The sequence below is a fragment of the Chinchilla lanigera genome, unplaced genomic scaffold (assembly GCF_000276665.1).
Source record: "Chinchilla lanigera isolate Chin_1 unplaced genomic scaffold, ChiLan1.0 scaffold00074, whole genome shotgun sequence".
In the NCBI taxonomy this organism is placed as follows: Eukaryota; Metazoa; Chordata; class Mammalia; order Rodentia; family Chinchillidae; genus Chinchilla; species Chinchilla lanigera.
This window is the reverse complement of record NW_004955475.1, coordinates 1796163-1810151: the sequence shown is the minus strand read 5'-3', so window position 1 is coordinate 1810151 and position 13989 is coordinate 1796163. Positions and strand designations below refer to the sequence as shown.

The 13989-nt window shown below is 39.0% G+C and overlaps 1 protein-coding gene across 2 annotated transcripts in view; it reads right to left on the bottom strand.

Moving 5' to 3' along the window:
* Gnl3l (guanine nucleotide binding protein-like 3 (nucleolar)-like) overlaps positions 1-13989 on the bottom strand; it is a 57334-nt gene that overhangs the window by 39450 nt on the left and 3895 nt on the right. The window lies entirely within an intron of this gene.

Sequence of the window (13989 nt, the reverse complement as noted above, 5' to 3'; positions counted from 1 at the left end):
CTTACACTAGGGAGACAATATGATGTTTACACATGTGAGCCTGATTTATTTCACTTATGAGTATGTTCTCTACATGCATCCATTTACCTAAAAAATCCTTGAGTTTAAGGAAGATATAAAAATTTTAAATAAACCAATACCAGGCAATGAAATTGAAGATGTAATTAAAAACCTACCGAGAGAGAAATTTAGAAAAGACCTAAAGCTGTTACATCTCAAAGTCTTTAATGAAACTAAAGGGAAGCAAAACTTTCAAACTCATTGCTAGAGGCAATCGTTAACTTGAAACCAAAACCAGAGAAGGATCCAACCCAAGAGAGAAGTACAGGCCAATCTCCCTAATGAATATAGATGCAAAAATCCTCAATAAGATACTGGCAAACAGAACAAAGCAAATCATCAAGATTATACACCATGACAAAATAGGATTTATTCCAGGGATACAAAGATGGTTTAGCATAAGTAAATAAATGTAATACACCATATAAACAGCCAAAGACAAAAACCACACAATCATCTCAATAGATGCAGAAAAGGCTTTTGACAATATCCATCCAACACCCATTCTTGACAAAAAAAAAAAAAAAAACTCTACAGATAAGTGGAATACATCTGATAAATACCATTTATGAAAAACCAATAGACAACATCATACTAAATGCACAAACTAAAAGCTTTCACTCTAAAATCAGGAACAAAGGGGCTGGGGATTTAGCTCAGTGGCAAAGCGCCTGCCTGGCAAGCGCAAGGTCGTGAGTTTGGTTCCCAGTACCAGAGAAAAACCAAAAAAAAAAAAAACAAACAAACAAATAAAATCAGGAACAAGACAAAGACATCCACTATCACCACTCTTATTCAATATAGTTCTGGAAATACTAGCCAGAGCAATTGGACAAAAGAAAGAAATCAAAAGAATAAAGACAGGTAGGGAAGAAGTTAAATTATCATTATTTCCAGATGACATGATACTCTACATGGGAGACCCCAAAAACTCCACCAAAAGACTTCTAGATTTAATAACCAAATTTAGTAGCATTCCTGGATACAAAGTCGACATCTAAAATCACTCTAAAAACACTCTAAAACCAATAGCTCTCTTGAACAGAAATAACACACTCGCTGAGAAAAATTAAGAGAAACATCTTTCACAATAGCACCCCCCGCAAAAAAGAAATACTTAGGAATCAATCTAACAAAGTAAAAAGACGTTTACAATGAAAACTATAGTATTCTGAAAAAAAAAAAAAAAAAAAGACTGAAGAGGATATCAGAAAATGGAAAGACATCCCCTGTTCTTGGATAGGCAGAACCTATATAGTGAAAATGGCCCTACTTCCAAAATTGTTACAGAGACTTAATACAATCCCATCAAAATTCCAATACCATATCTCACAGAATTAGAGAAAACAATCCTAAAATTCACTTGGAACTGAAAGAGACCAAAAACAGCAAAAGCAATTCTGGGCAACAAAGGCAAGGTCAGGGGTATCACAATCACTGACTTGAAATTATATTACAAAGCTACTGTGATAAAAACAGCACAGTACTTGGAAAAAACAAGGATCAATGGAACAGATTAAAAAATACAGGAACAACTCAAACACACTCAGCCACTTTATCTTTGACAAAGGAGCCAAACATTCACTGGAATATAGCTTTTTTTAATAAATGGTGTAGCTTCTTTATGGAAGATAGAATGGAAGATAGCTTCTTTAATAAATAATAAAAGCCAGAAAAACTGGCTTTTCACATGCCAAAGGTTAAAACTACACCCATATCTTTCACCATGCACTAAACTAAAATAGAAATGGGTCTGACATCTAAATATTAAAACAGAAACATTAAATGTGCTGGAAGATAAAACATGTAGAACTCTTGAAAACACTGGTATATGCAAAGATTTTATGAATAAAACCCCAATTGTACTATCACAAAGAATCAACAACTGGGATCTCACCTTACTAAAAACCTTTAGCTCAGCAAGAGAAACCACCAACAGAGTAAAGAAACAATCCAGAGAATAGACATAAAATTTTACCAACTATTCTCAAGACAAAGGATTAATATCTAGAATATATAAACAACTCAAAAAAAATCAGAACCCCCACCAAATTTAAAGACCCAATCCTAAAAGCAGCATCTGAAATGAACGGACATATATCAGATGAGGAAGTAGAAACAGCAAATAATTTATGAAAACATATTCAATATCACTGGTCATTCAAAAACTGCAAATTAAAACAACATGGAGATTCTATCTCACTCCAGGAAAACTGGCTATCATCAAGAAATCAACCAATAACAAATGCTAGAGGTGCTGTGGAGAACAAAGAACCCTTTTCCAGTGTTAGTGAGAGTGCAGACTGGTGCAACCACTTTGACAATCAGTGTGGAGATTCCTCAAAAAACTAGGAGTAGAGAGGTTCCATTTGACCCAGGTGTTCCCCTTCTTGGTATCTTCCTGAAAGAATTAAAAGCATCTGGGGCTGGGGATTTAGCTCAGCGGCAAAAGCGCCTGCCTGGCAAGCGCAAGGTCGTGAGTTTGGTTCCCGGTACCGGAGAAAAACCAAAAAAAAAAAAAAAGAATTAAAAGCATCATATCACAGTGATATAAGCACACCCATGTTTATAGTGGCACAGTTTGCAACAGCAACATCTTGGAAACACCCCAAATGCCCATTAACCAGTGAATGGATAAAGAGCACATGATTATTTTATACAGTGGAGTACTACTGTGACATAAAGATAACCTTGGGACATTTCTAAGTAAATGGATGCACCTTGAGACCATACTCTTAAGTGAAATCAGACACACAAGTGTAAATACCACATTGCTTCTCCGGTGTGAGAAATTGAAAGTGTAAGTAAGGACCACAATGTATAATAGGTATTGTGAAACAGAAAGAAAATATTCAAATTAGGAGGGGAGCAAGGGAAGGGGGAGGGAAAGAAGGAAAAGGTAAAAAAAAAAAAAAAGAAAAAGTAGAAACAAAGGCCTTGTAAATGGGGAGAGGGAGGAGCTGAAGGGGGGAATGGGAAAAAGAAACAAAAATCATGTACGGGTACAAATTATGATGAATGTGATCGTTATACACACCTAAAATGCACCAATAAAATCTTATTGGGGAAAAAAAAGATAAGCTTGAGACAACTAGCTAAATGGATGCACCTTGACACCATATTCTTAAGAGAACTAAATTAGGCACACACATTTAAAAACCAAATTGTTTCTGTGGTGTGAGAAACCAAAAGTACTAGTAAGGACCAAAATATATAATAGATACAGGGAAACAGGAAGAAAATGTTCAAATGACAAGGGGAACAGGGAGCAAAGAGGGGGAGAAGAAAAAGTAGATGGAAAAAAATGTAAACAAAGCTTTTGTAAATAAGGAGGGGGAAGAGGGGTTGAAGGGAGAGCAGGGCAATGGGGAGGAAAAAGAATCAAGTTGTATCATGTACAAGTATAAATTCCTTAAAATGAATGTGATCATTATATATACCTAAAATGTATCAATAAACTTAAAGAAAATAAATAAAAGTTTTTTCTAAGCTGGGTGTGGGCTTTAAGGCTTTATAAACCCTTCCTACACTCCTATAAACCTTTCTCACTGTCTTACTAACCTTTCCCACACTGTTATAAACACTTCATTTGCTCTTAAACACTTTCCACACTCTTAAACCTACGTAATTTTAACAACATGTAAAATTCTATATGGGCACTCACCAGTGAAGTATACTAAAAGATTATGAATTATGTAGCTGTGCAGTACTGATGGTGATGAAGGTGATGATAATGAGATGAATGTACTGTACAGCCAAGAAGAGCAAGGAGAGATGCTGAACGTATGGACACAGTATGGGAGAGCAAACAGACCAATGCTATGATCACTGAGCCAAGCAGCACCCAGGATACAGAACACAGTGCTGTGGTTGGTCACCTTCCATTCCATCAGCCAACAGTGTGCCATGTACAATCTCACATTGGCAAACTTGCATGAGCAGTAATGGCGTATTGCATTTCCATTGTGTACAGTACAGTATTCATCTGCTGATGAAATACATACTGTATTTTATTTTGATTTAACAGTCTTTTAGTGTGTTTAAATTAATGTTTTTTATTTTTTAATAGTTTTAAATCTTTAGGCAAAAATAATCAAAATCATAAATATTATACAAATACCTATATACCACAAAATCCCACAATATAGAGAAAACGCTACAATAGAAAATTAGATATACTTTTTTTAAAAATGCAATACAGTGAAGCCGCAATAAGTGAACCGTGATATAGCAAGGGATGACTGTATACCACGTAGAGGTACAAATTCCCTATGATGAATGTGATCATTACATACATTTAAAATGTATCAATAATGGGCTGGTCTCTCCCCCTTAAAAAAGTGCTAAAATGTACCAATAAATAAGAGGAAAAAAAATTTTGTCTGAGACAGGGTCTTGCTATGTATGTAGTTCAGGCTGCCCTGGATTCACTATGTAGCCCAGGCTGGTCTCACACTCACAGCAACCCTCCTGCCTCAGCCTCTCAAGTGTTAGGATTACAGGCATGCACCACTATGCCAGACAGGAAAAAAAAAATTTAGAAAGTCTCTGGTTTTCAGACTTAACATTGGCCTCCTAAATGGCAAAGAAAAACAAAGTAGTATTGATATTGTCACCATTACCCCATCATGATAGGATTGATAATGAAGCCAAGTGTGGTAGTACACACCTGTAATCCCAGCACCTGGGGAGGCTATGGCAGGATGGTCCTGTGAGTTCAATATCAGCAGATGCTACACAGTGAATTGAAGGCTACAGATTGAAACCCTGTCTCAAAGCAAACCAACAAACAAAAAGATAGCGAATCCTCAACAGAAATGAAGCCACATGTGGTCCCATTTTACAAGAAAACAAAAGGGAGAGTAGATTTTGTTGAGTTATGCAGCATCTATGATATCACTCAAAACACAAAGTGTTGGCCAATGGTTGTGTTTTACTCAATCTTAAGCATGTCAGGCATAAAGTTGCATAGTTTACAAAGAAAATAACAAGCACAAAATATCACAGAGAAATTTTCTTAAAGGACTGTGACTGGAATTGATAAATGATCAATTACAACAGAGGAAAAACAGTATGTATCTGCCTAAAGAATTCCTTAAAGAATTCTGGAGCAGACTGGTAAACAGAGAGGTGAAATATCACAAGAACCTCCTAAGAAAACAGAAAGACCAGCAAAATGTCAAGTATGTCTTACCAAAAAAGACAGGAAAACAACACGTGTGCTATCAGTGTGACACTTGTGTAAGGAATATGCTGTTCTCATGTGTGAAATCTTCCTTAGGTGTGACAGTTAAAGATTATTTTTGTGGTAGAGTTTTACATATTTGTACTTTCATTGTAGTTCACATACTAATTTATTTCTGCTGTTATTTTTTCTATCTTGTAAGCAGGTAAATAGCTGATGTTGAAAGTGTTGATGTTAGGCCAGGTGTGGTGTCACACAACTGTAATCCCAGCACTAGGGAGGCTGAGGCAGGAGGATCGTTGTGAGTTCAAGGCCAGCCTGGGCTACAAAGTGAGCTCAAGACCAGCCTGAACTACATAGCAAGACCCTGTCTCAAAAAGACCAAAAAAAGAAAGAAAGAAAGAAAGAAAATAAATGTTGATGTTTACACTGAACACTCATTACATATTTGATATTTTATTGATATTTCATTTCCTATTAAGTGGACAATGAATAATAGGAAACTCCTGACAAGAGAAAGACAAGAGAGGTGACAAGTATGGCCTGCCAAACAGGAAAGGAAAGTTAGGCACATGTGCTCTCAACTGTAAGCGAGACTTGTGTATGGAACATGCTGCTGGCATGTGTGAAGACTGTCTTAGATGCGATAACTGAAGCAAAGATTATTTCTGTGGCAGAGTTTTGTTTGTATTTTCATTGTAGTTCACACAGGAATTTATTTCTGCTATTATTTTTGAGAATTTGTAGGCAGGTAAACAGTTGATGTTGAAAATGTTGTTTATTCTAAACACTCAGGACACATTAAAAATTTGTTATTTTATTGATATTTTATTTTCCTGTTCAGTACACATTATTTAATATAATAAAACTCATAAAATTAAACTTAATGATTTATCAATAGAAATACTCCTATAAAATAAATGTAGGCATTACACACTCCCATAATGCACCTTTTCTAAAAATTTGGTGTGATACCCCTATAGTACAGCAAACAGCACTTAATCACTTGCAAATCTTCAAGGAAATTCAAGAGACACTTCAAAGGAACTATGTGAGAAAGAAAAGTTTCCAAAACTTAAGGCTATCCTCATTTCTATAGTCTATTACTAGAAAAGTTTTTCTAAATGTGTAGTGCATAGTCTTGAGAGTTAAAAAAGACTCCAGTATCATTAAATAGAAATGTACCAGGCATGGTGGAACTTGCCTGTAAATCCCAGCACTTGGGAGGCTGAGGCAGGAGGATACCACAAGTTTGTGGCCATATAGTGAATTTAAAGCCAGCCTGAGGTACACAGCAAGACCATGTCTCAAAAATAAACAGTGAAAGTTACTCAAACTGAAGATATCTTGAGGTTTCAGGTTGGACAGGTGCACAGAGCATCAAGATTAATTAACAAGGATGCCAGGGTTGGTGGCCATGCCTGTAATCCCAGCACTCAGGAGGTTAAGAAAGGAGGACCACCTTGAGTTTGAAGCCAGCCTGGGCTACATAGTGGTGAGTTCAAAGCCAGGCTGAACTACACAGCAAGACCCTGTCACAAAAAGCCAAAAAAAAATTAACAAGGGTAGCACATGCCTGTAATCCCAGCACTTGAGAGACTAAGGCAGGAGGACTGCCAAGAGTTTGAGTCCAGCTTAAACAGCATAATGAGACTCCGTCTCAAAAAAAAAATGTAAAAAAGAAAAACCAAGGATGTAGCTCAGTAGTACAGCAAAGTGTGTAAGGCCTGGGCACAACCCCCTGCACTGGGAAAAAAAAAAGATTAAGATCCTAAAACAGCCTTGGCAGTACACACCTGTAATCCCAGCACCTGGGAGGTTAAGGCAGGAGGATCACCTTGAGTTCCAGCCCAACCCAGGCTACACAGTGAGTTCAGGGCCAGCCTGAACTACACAGGGAAACCATGTCTCAAAAAAAATACAAAAATTAAATCAGAATACAGATCTCAATGTAAAGGAAACACATAACAGTAGACAGAAAATCTGTTAAAACTGATCATCAAGGCTAAGAGAGCTGGTGATGAAGCTAACAATTATAATATACATAAGAAAGGACTCTTAATATCCAGAAACCATACCATAAGAAATAGATCACAACTAAAATACCAATTGCAACAAAGAATCAAGCAATGGGGATCAGGAAAGCAAAGGTTTTAAAGTATGCTAAAGATTTCACTCTGTAAAGGTAGGATGAAAACAGCTACTATTCGACACTGGCAATTTGGTAGAGAAGTACAAATTTCATTATGCTTGACATAAATATGAACGCAGTTCCTAATGTAACTTTAATTACTGATGGGGTATTATTTAAATACTTTGTTAGCTTAGCAAAAAATTAAAAAAAGAAATAAAAGATGATAGAAATTCAACCTGATATAATAGTTATGATAATGAATGTGACTGTGTATATAAAAAAAAAAAACCACACTGGGGTGCAATGACCCAAGCCTACAATCCCAGCTACTCTGGCGGCTGAAGCTGGAGGATCAAAACTGGAAGCAAGCTGGGCAAGGTGGTACACATAATGTACCACCTTACATGGGATTACATGCCTATAATGTATCACCTTACATGGGATTACATGCCTATAATGCCAGGACTGTGAGAGCCTGAGGCAGGAGGATCACAAATTAAAGCACTGCCTGGGCAATTTAGTGACTTAATAAGAACCTGTCTCAAAAAATAGGGCTGGAAGGGCCGGGGATACAGCTCAATGGCACAGTGCCTGCCTGGCAACCACAAGGTCCTGAGTTCAATTCTGGTACAATAAAAAAAAAAAAGAAAAGAGGATATATAGGCCAGGCACGGTGGTGCATGCCTATAATCCCAGCACTCAGGAGGCTGAGGCAGGAGGATCATTACGAGTTCGAGGCCAGTCTGGGCTACAAAGTGAGCTCAAGGCCAGCCTGAACTGCACAGCGAGACCCTGTCTCAAAAGGACCGGGGCAGGGGACAGAGCTAGGGATGTAGATCAGTACAAAGGTTCTGGATTCATTTCCCAGTATCATCAAAAACAAGGGCCAGGATAAGCTACATAGTGACTTAAGAGATCCTGTCTATCTCAAAAAATTAAAAATGGGACTGGTGGATGTAGTTCAGTGGTAAACTGTCCCTGGGTTCAATTCCCACTAATTCCCCTACACACACACACACACACACACAAATGAGAAAAACACAATATAGTTCCCAAGTCTCCTTTTCTTCAAAGTACCCATGTGGCAAAAAAAAAAAAAAAAAAAAAAGGAAAAAAAAACCTCGATTGTTGGAATGAACCAGATCTGGTCATTTTACTCAATTTCCATGATTTCCATCTGCGTAACTCTCCTGGAAACAGAATGCCTACACTGGATACATGCACACAATAAAAGAAAATACATAGCTCAGAAAGGAGGAAAGCATCTGCTTGAGGCGGCGAGGAACAGTGGAGAAGTTAAAAGGCAAGGGGTGCAGTCAGACATCACTCAGCACTGCAGCACTCAGGAGCCTATACTAATTGGTCTTTCAACTGCTTTTGAGAGTTTTTTCAATGTTTTGCAGCTAATAGATAAGCTTCTTATTCTAGCTCAACAACTACTTAACTGTATAACCTTGAATTTTGACTTGTGTGTGGTTTGGGGAGGTTGTTTTGTTGTGCTACTGGATATCGAACCCTAAGCTACATTCACAGCCCTTTTTTATTACTTTGAGACAAGTGACAACTTTGAGACAAGTTGTCACTAAATTGCTGAAACTGCCCAAAATGGACTCAAATTTGCAATCCTCTTGCTTCAGCCTCCCAGACTGCTGGGATGACAGTACAGGCATGCACCACCACACCCAGCTTTGTTTGTTTTTGAGATGGGTTCCTGCTGTGTTTCCCAGGCTGGCCCCAAACTCCTGAGTCAAATGATCCTTCTGCCTCAAGCCTCCTGAACAGCTGGGACTACAGGTATGCACTACGGTACAAGCTAAAGATTTTTTTTTAATCTCTTTGAGACTTGATGGCTACATTGAACATCTAGGCCTAAAATCACATTTGCTCACCAATATTCTAAAGCAGACCTCTGCATTCGTTCATCCCTCATTTCCCATACCCTTACCCCCATACTTCCCTGTATAGCACTGCTGCACTGACTTCACCTGCCCCATCCTCCCTCTGCACTGGCATCAAACTTCCCATGAAGTCCTCTGAAACTCCCATGGGGGTGCCATCAGCATTCCCCAAGTTCTTCAGCCTCTCCTTGGGATCTATTTCCCAAGCTCCTGCCTTCAGATTTGGATCTCCCAAAAGCAATGCTTTACTTATCGGCCTCTCCAAAGAAAGATGCTTGTTCTGGCTGGCACACAATTATCTTGGGGCCAGTAGGTATAAGAGATGTTGGCCATTGTCAGACTTGAACTATTTCTCACTCTTTGTTAAAAAGACAAAAAAAAAAAAAGATAAACTGCCCTTAAGTCCTTACCATGCTACTATGTCTATTACCTTAGAGTCACTTTTCCTCATTATTAAAGCACCTGGCTCGGGGCTGGGGATTTAGCTCAGCGGCAAAAGCGCCTGCCTGGCATGCGCAAGGTCGTGAGTTCAGTTCCCGGTACCGGAGAAAAACCAAAAAAAAACACAAAAAAAAAAAAAAAAAAAAAAGCACCTGGCTCACAGCTTTACTTTCATCCCAACTCTATGACCATCAACCTGGGTTAACTGAGAATCACTGGGAAACTCTTCCAATAACCCAGGTTTCCTACTGTTTTTGATATCCTCACCCACATGGATCTCAATTCCACCTCAGCCACTCACTGAGATGGAGATGTTACACTTTTGGGTCATCACCTGGAACAGCTTGGAAGAGTAAAAGCAGTCTTAGCCAAGCATGGCGCCACATGCCTGTAATCCCAACACTCGAGAGGCTAAGGAAGGAGGATCACCTCGAGTCTGAGGTCAGGTCAAACTACATAGTGAGTTCAAGGTCAGCCTGAATTACTTAGTAAGCCCCTATCTCAAAAAAACAACCAAATCAACAAATAAATAAACAAATGGATGTGTGCAGCCTTAGACACCTCTTGCTCCTATTTTCAACCTCCTAGAAACCTGAATCCACTACTCAGTTCCTGGTTCATCAGCCACTCCTCCTTCCTCCCCGTCCAGCTAATACCCCACAGGCTTATCATTACAATTGCACTCCTGCAAAAAGCCTCAATTCCCTTGCCTTTCCACCACCCCACGACCTACCTTTACCTTTGCTTGTTAATCAGCTAGCCAGCAGGCAGGCAGGTTAGTTCTATGGATTACCTGTCACCACCAACACTGATGACTGTGAACTTTCTCAGTGATAAAACACTCCCCCTTTAAACACTGAAAGTCAGGCGTGGTGGTGCATGCCTGCAATCCCAGCATTCTGGGAGGCTGAAGCAGAAGGACTGCAAATTTAAGCCCAACCCAGGCAACTTAGCAACATAACAAGACCCAGTCTCAAAATTAAAAAAAAAAAAATTTTTAAAGGGCTGGGGACATAGTTCAGTGTGAAGGTCCTAGGTTCAAGCCCCCAGTACCCTACACACACACACAAAATAAATTACAATTAAAATTGTACTGGGGCTAAGGGATGCAGCTCAGTGGTAAAGCATCTGCCTAGTGTACACAAGTTACTGGGTTTGATCCTCAGCACTGCAAAAAATGCATTTGAACACTCTCTGTAGGACTGGATCACCTTCCCAGATTTAATCATTATCGTTATTTGGGTCCTAGGTATACCCAGCCTAGAGGACAGATAGCTGTACCACATGGCACCTTCCCCCATCTCACCCAGCAATCAGCCACTTAATCTACTTATTACTATAGTTGCAATTTACCAGTGAAGGGCTTTGTTTTGTGGGCTCATGTGAAGCTTATCAACTTAATTTTCAAATTTTTCCACTAGTATAGATAATTTTTTGAGTTCTGAGGATCAAATGCAGGGCTTCACACATGCTAGGCAAGCACTCTACCTGAGTTCTGCCCTCAGCCCACTGTTCTTCATTTGTAACAGGTAATAATAATCACATGGCTCCAAAATTAAAAGCGTGAGGAAAAAAGCAAAAAGCAAAAACAAAACTGTGTTTAGAGACTGAAGGTATAGCTCAGTGGTAGATCACTTGTGGGCAAGGCCCTGCCTAGGTTGAATCTTCAGCATTGCAAAGAAAAGTTTATTTCAAGGGGTCTCCCCCCACACTTGGCTCAATCCACTGTATAGTTGCAATTTATCAGTGAAGACCATTTTATCCTTTTTCTTTTTGTTTTTTTGAGACAGGGTCTCATTCATCAGTTTCTTTATGCAAATACAAACACAATCTTATTATCCCCATTTTCTACCATGAAAGGTAACATAGTGTAGTCTTGTTGGCAACTGGCTTTTATTCACTTAACAAATCCTAGAACTCCGACCGTGGTGCCACATTCCTGTAATCCAAGCACTCGGGAGGCTAAGGTCAGCCCAGGCTACATAATGAATTCAAGGTTAGTAACTACACAGTAAGACCTTGTATCAAAAAAATCAAAAACCAGAACAAAACAAACCCTAGAAATCTTTCCATCTAAAGACTTTTCCATACAATACTTTTTTCAAATAATCTTTCCACGTTCTTCCTTATTTCTAAAACTGACAGCATTCCTATGTATACATATATATTATTTTATTTAATCAGTTAACTATTGTCTTTTCCATTCTCAGATTGCATTAACATAGCCTGGTTCATGATGAAATTACTTATGATTATATAAAGAAAATATACTTTTTTTTTTAACCAAGCCCTGCACAGGCATGGCCTCCATTCACAAAGAATACAGGGTCAATAGGTTGTTCAATTCTCATCCAGTCCACTGAATGGGTTATCCAAATGTTATCATTTTCTATGTGGACTATGGCAGGATAAAGACAGGAAAGCCCAGAAGTGGACCAGTCCTAATGTCTTTACCTTCTCCTTTTTAGAAAGGGTCTATCTCATGTCATCTCCTCCTAGGCTATACGCAACGCACCATGGAGGGAGGAGGGAGAACTGAGTTAGCATTACTGAGACATTAGTGCCTGGCACACAATACTAAAAAATTATGTTTGCACACGCTGGGCCCTTGAGTCAACGATGGATCAGATGCGGGTGAGACAGTATAGTGGTAAAGACAGACCTGATCACACAGTGTCAATAGCCCCAGTCCCTGTGGGCACAGAGAGTGGAAAACAAGGAAGGAAGTTAACAGAGGATTCCCAGAGGAAGTGATGTAGAAGTTAAAATCTGGAAAGTAAGAATTATCCAGTTAAGAATGGGGTGGGAGGAGTCCTGAAAGCTAAAAAGTAGCAACTGATCCACATGGTCTGTCTTATAGTTAAGAAAACTCCAAAGCTCTGGAGAGGTCAGAAAACAATTTGGTGTCAGCATAATGTGTGCACCTTCTGAGGCACTAAATTCCCAAGTAAGAAGACTGAATTTTTTAAGCCAATAAAATTGACTTTCCATATTCATGAGTTACATATCCACATACTCAACCAACTGCAGATCAGAAATATTCAAAAGGCTGGGGGCATGGTGACACATATCTGTAATCCCAGCACTCAGGAGGCTGAAGCAGGAAGATCACTGAGAGTTGGAGCCTACCTCAGCTACACAGTAAGTTTAAAGCAAGCCTGGACTACACAGCAGCAAGACCCTGTCTCAAATAAACAACAACCAAAAAACCCCTGCATCTGTATTCAGCATGTACAATTTCTTTCCTGCCACTATTCTCTGAACAAGAGTATAACAACTGTTTACAGAAGAATTTACACTGTATTAGATCTTATAAGTAATCTACAGGGGATTTAAAATGTAAGGGAGGATACGTGGAAGTTATATGTGAATACTATGCCATTTTATATATGGGATTAGAGCACACATTGATTTTGGTATCTGCCAGGGGTCCTTGGTATCTGCGAGGGGTCCACAGATACAGAGGAACAACTGTACTTATAGAGAATGCTTACTATGTGCCAGGCACCGTTCTCAGCATTTTACGTCTTTAAACTCATTAAATCCTCTTAACTCCAGCTACTTGTGAGGCTGAGGAATAAGGTACACTTGAGCCTAGGAGTTGAAGGCCAGCCTGGACAACTGGACAATGCAGCAAGACCCTATCTCCAAAAAGCAAAATTAATCCTCACAACAATGCTAGTAGGTGCACGCTATAATTACCTCTGCTTTGTAGATAAAGAAAATTGAGTTAAGCAACTTGCCTAAGACCACACGCATTGCTAAGAAGTGAGTGAGAGCACTGAGATTCAAACCTAGTCTGGTTTGAAAGGTCATGCTCTTAGCCACGGGTACAACTTATGGTACCAATTTGAAGGTATAACTTAACGAAGAAAAATGTTACACCATGTTATGTAGTACTATACAGTATCTACCACTATTGGTCTCAGACCAAGTCACTTAACCTTGCTGAGCATCAGTTTTCTTATCTGTAAAATGTGAGTACCATACTTAAGAGGGACTAAGGAGGAAAGCAATGATATGATATGTAAAACACCCAAAATAAATTATCTATAACATATTGAGCAATGTTTTGTTTTGTTTTGTTTTGTTTAGATAGGGTCTTGCTACGTAGTTGAGGCTGGACTCAAACTCATAGAGATCCTCCTGCCTCAGCCTCCCAAGTGCTAGAATTACAGGCATGAACCACCACACCAGCCTTCAATTTTTAAATATCATACTGAACAAAGTATAAGTAAAGAACAAAATAGTGCTAGTGCCAGGCATGGTGG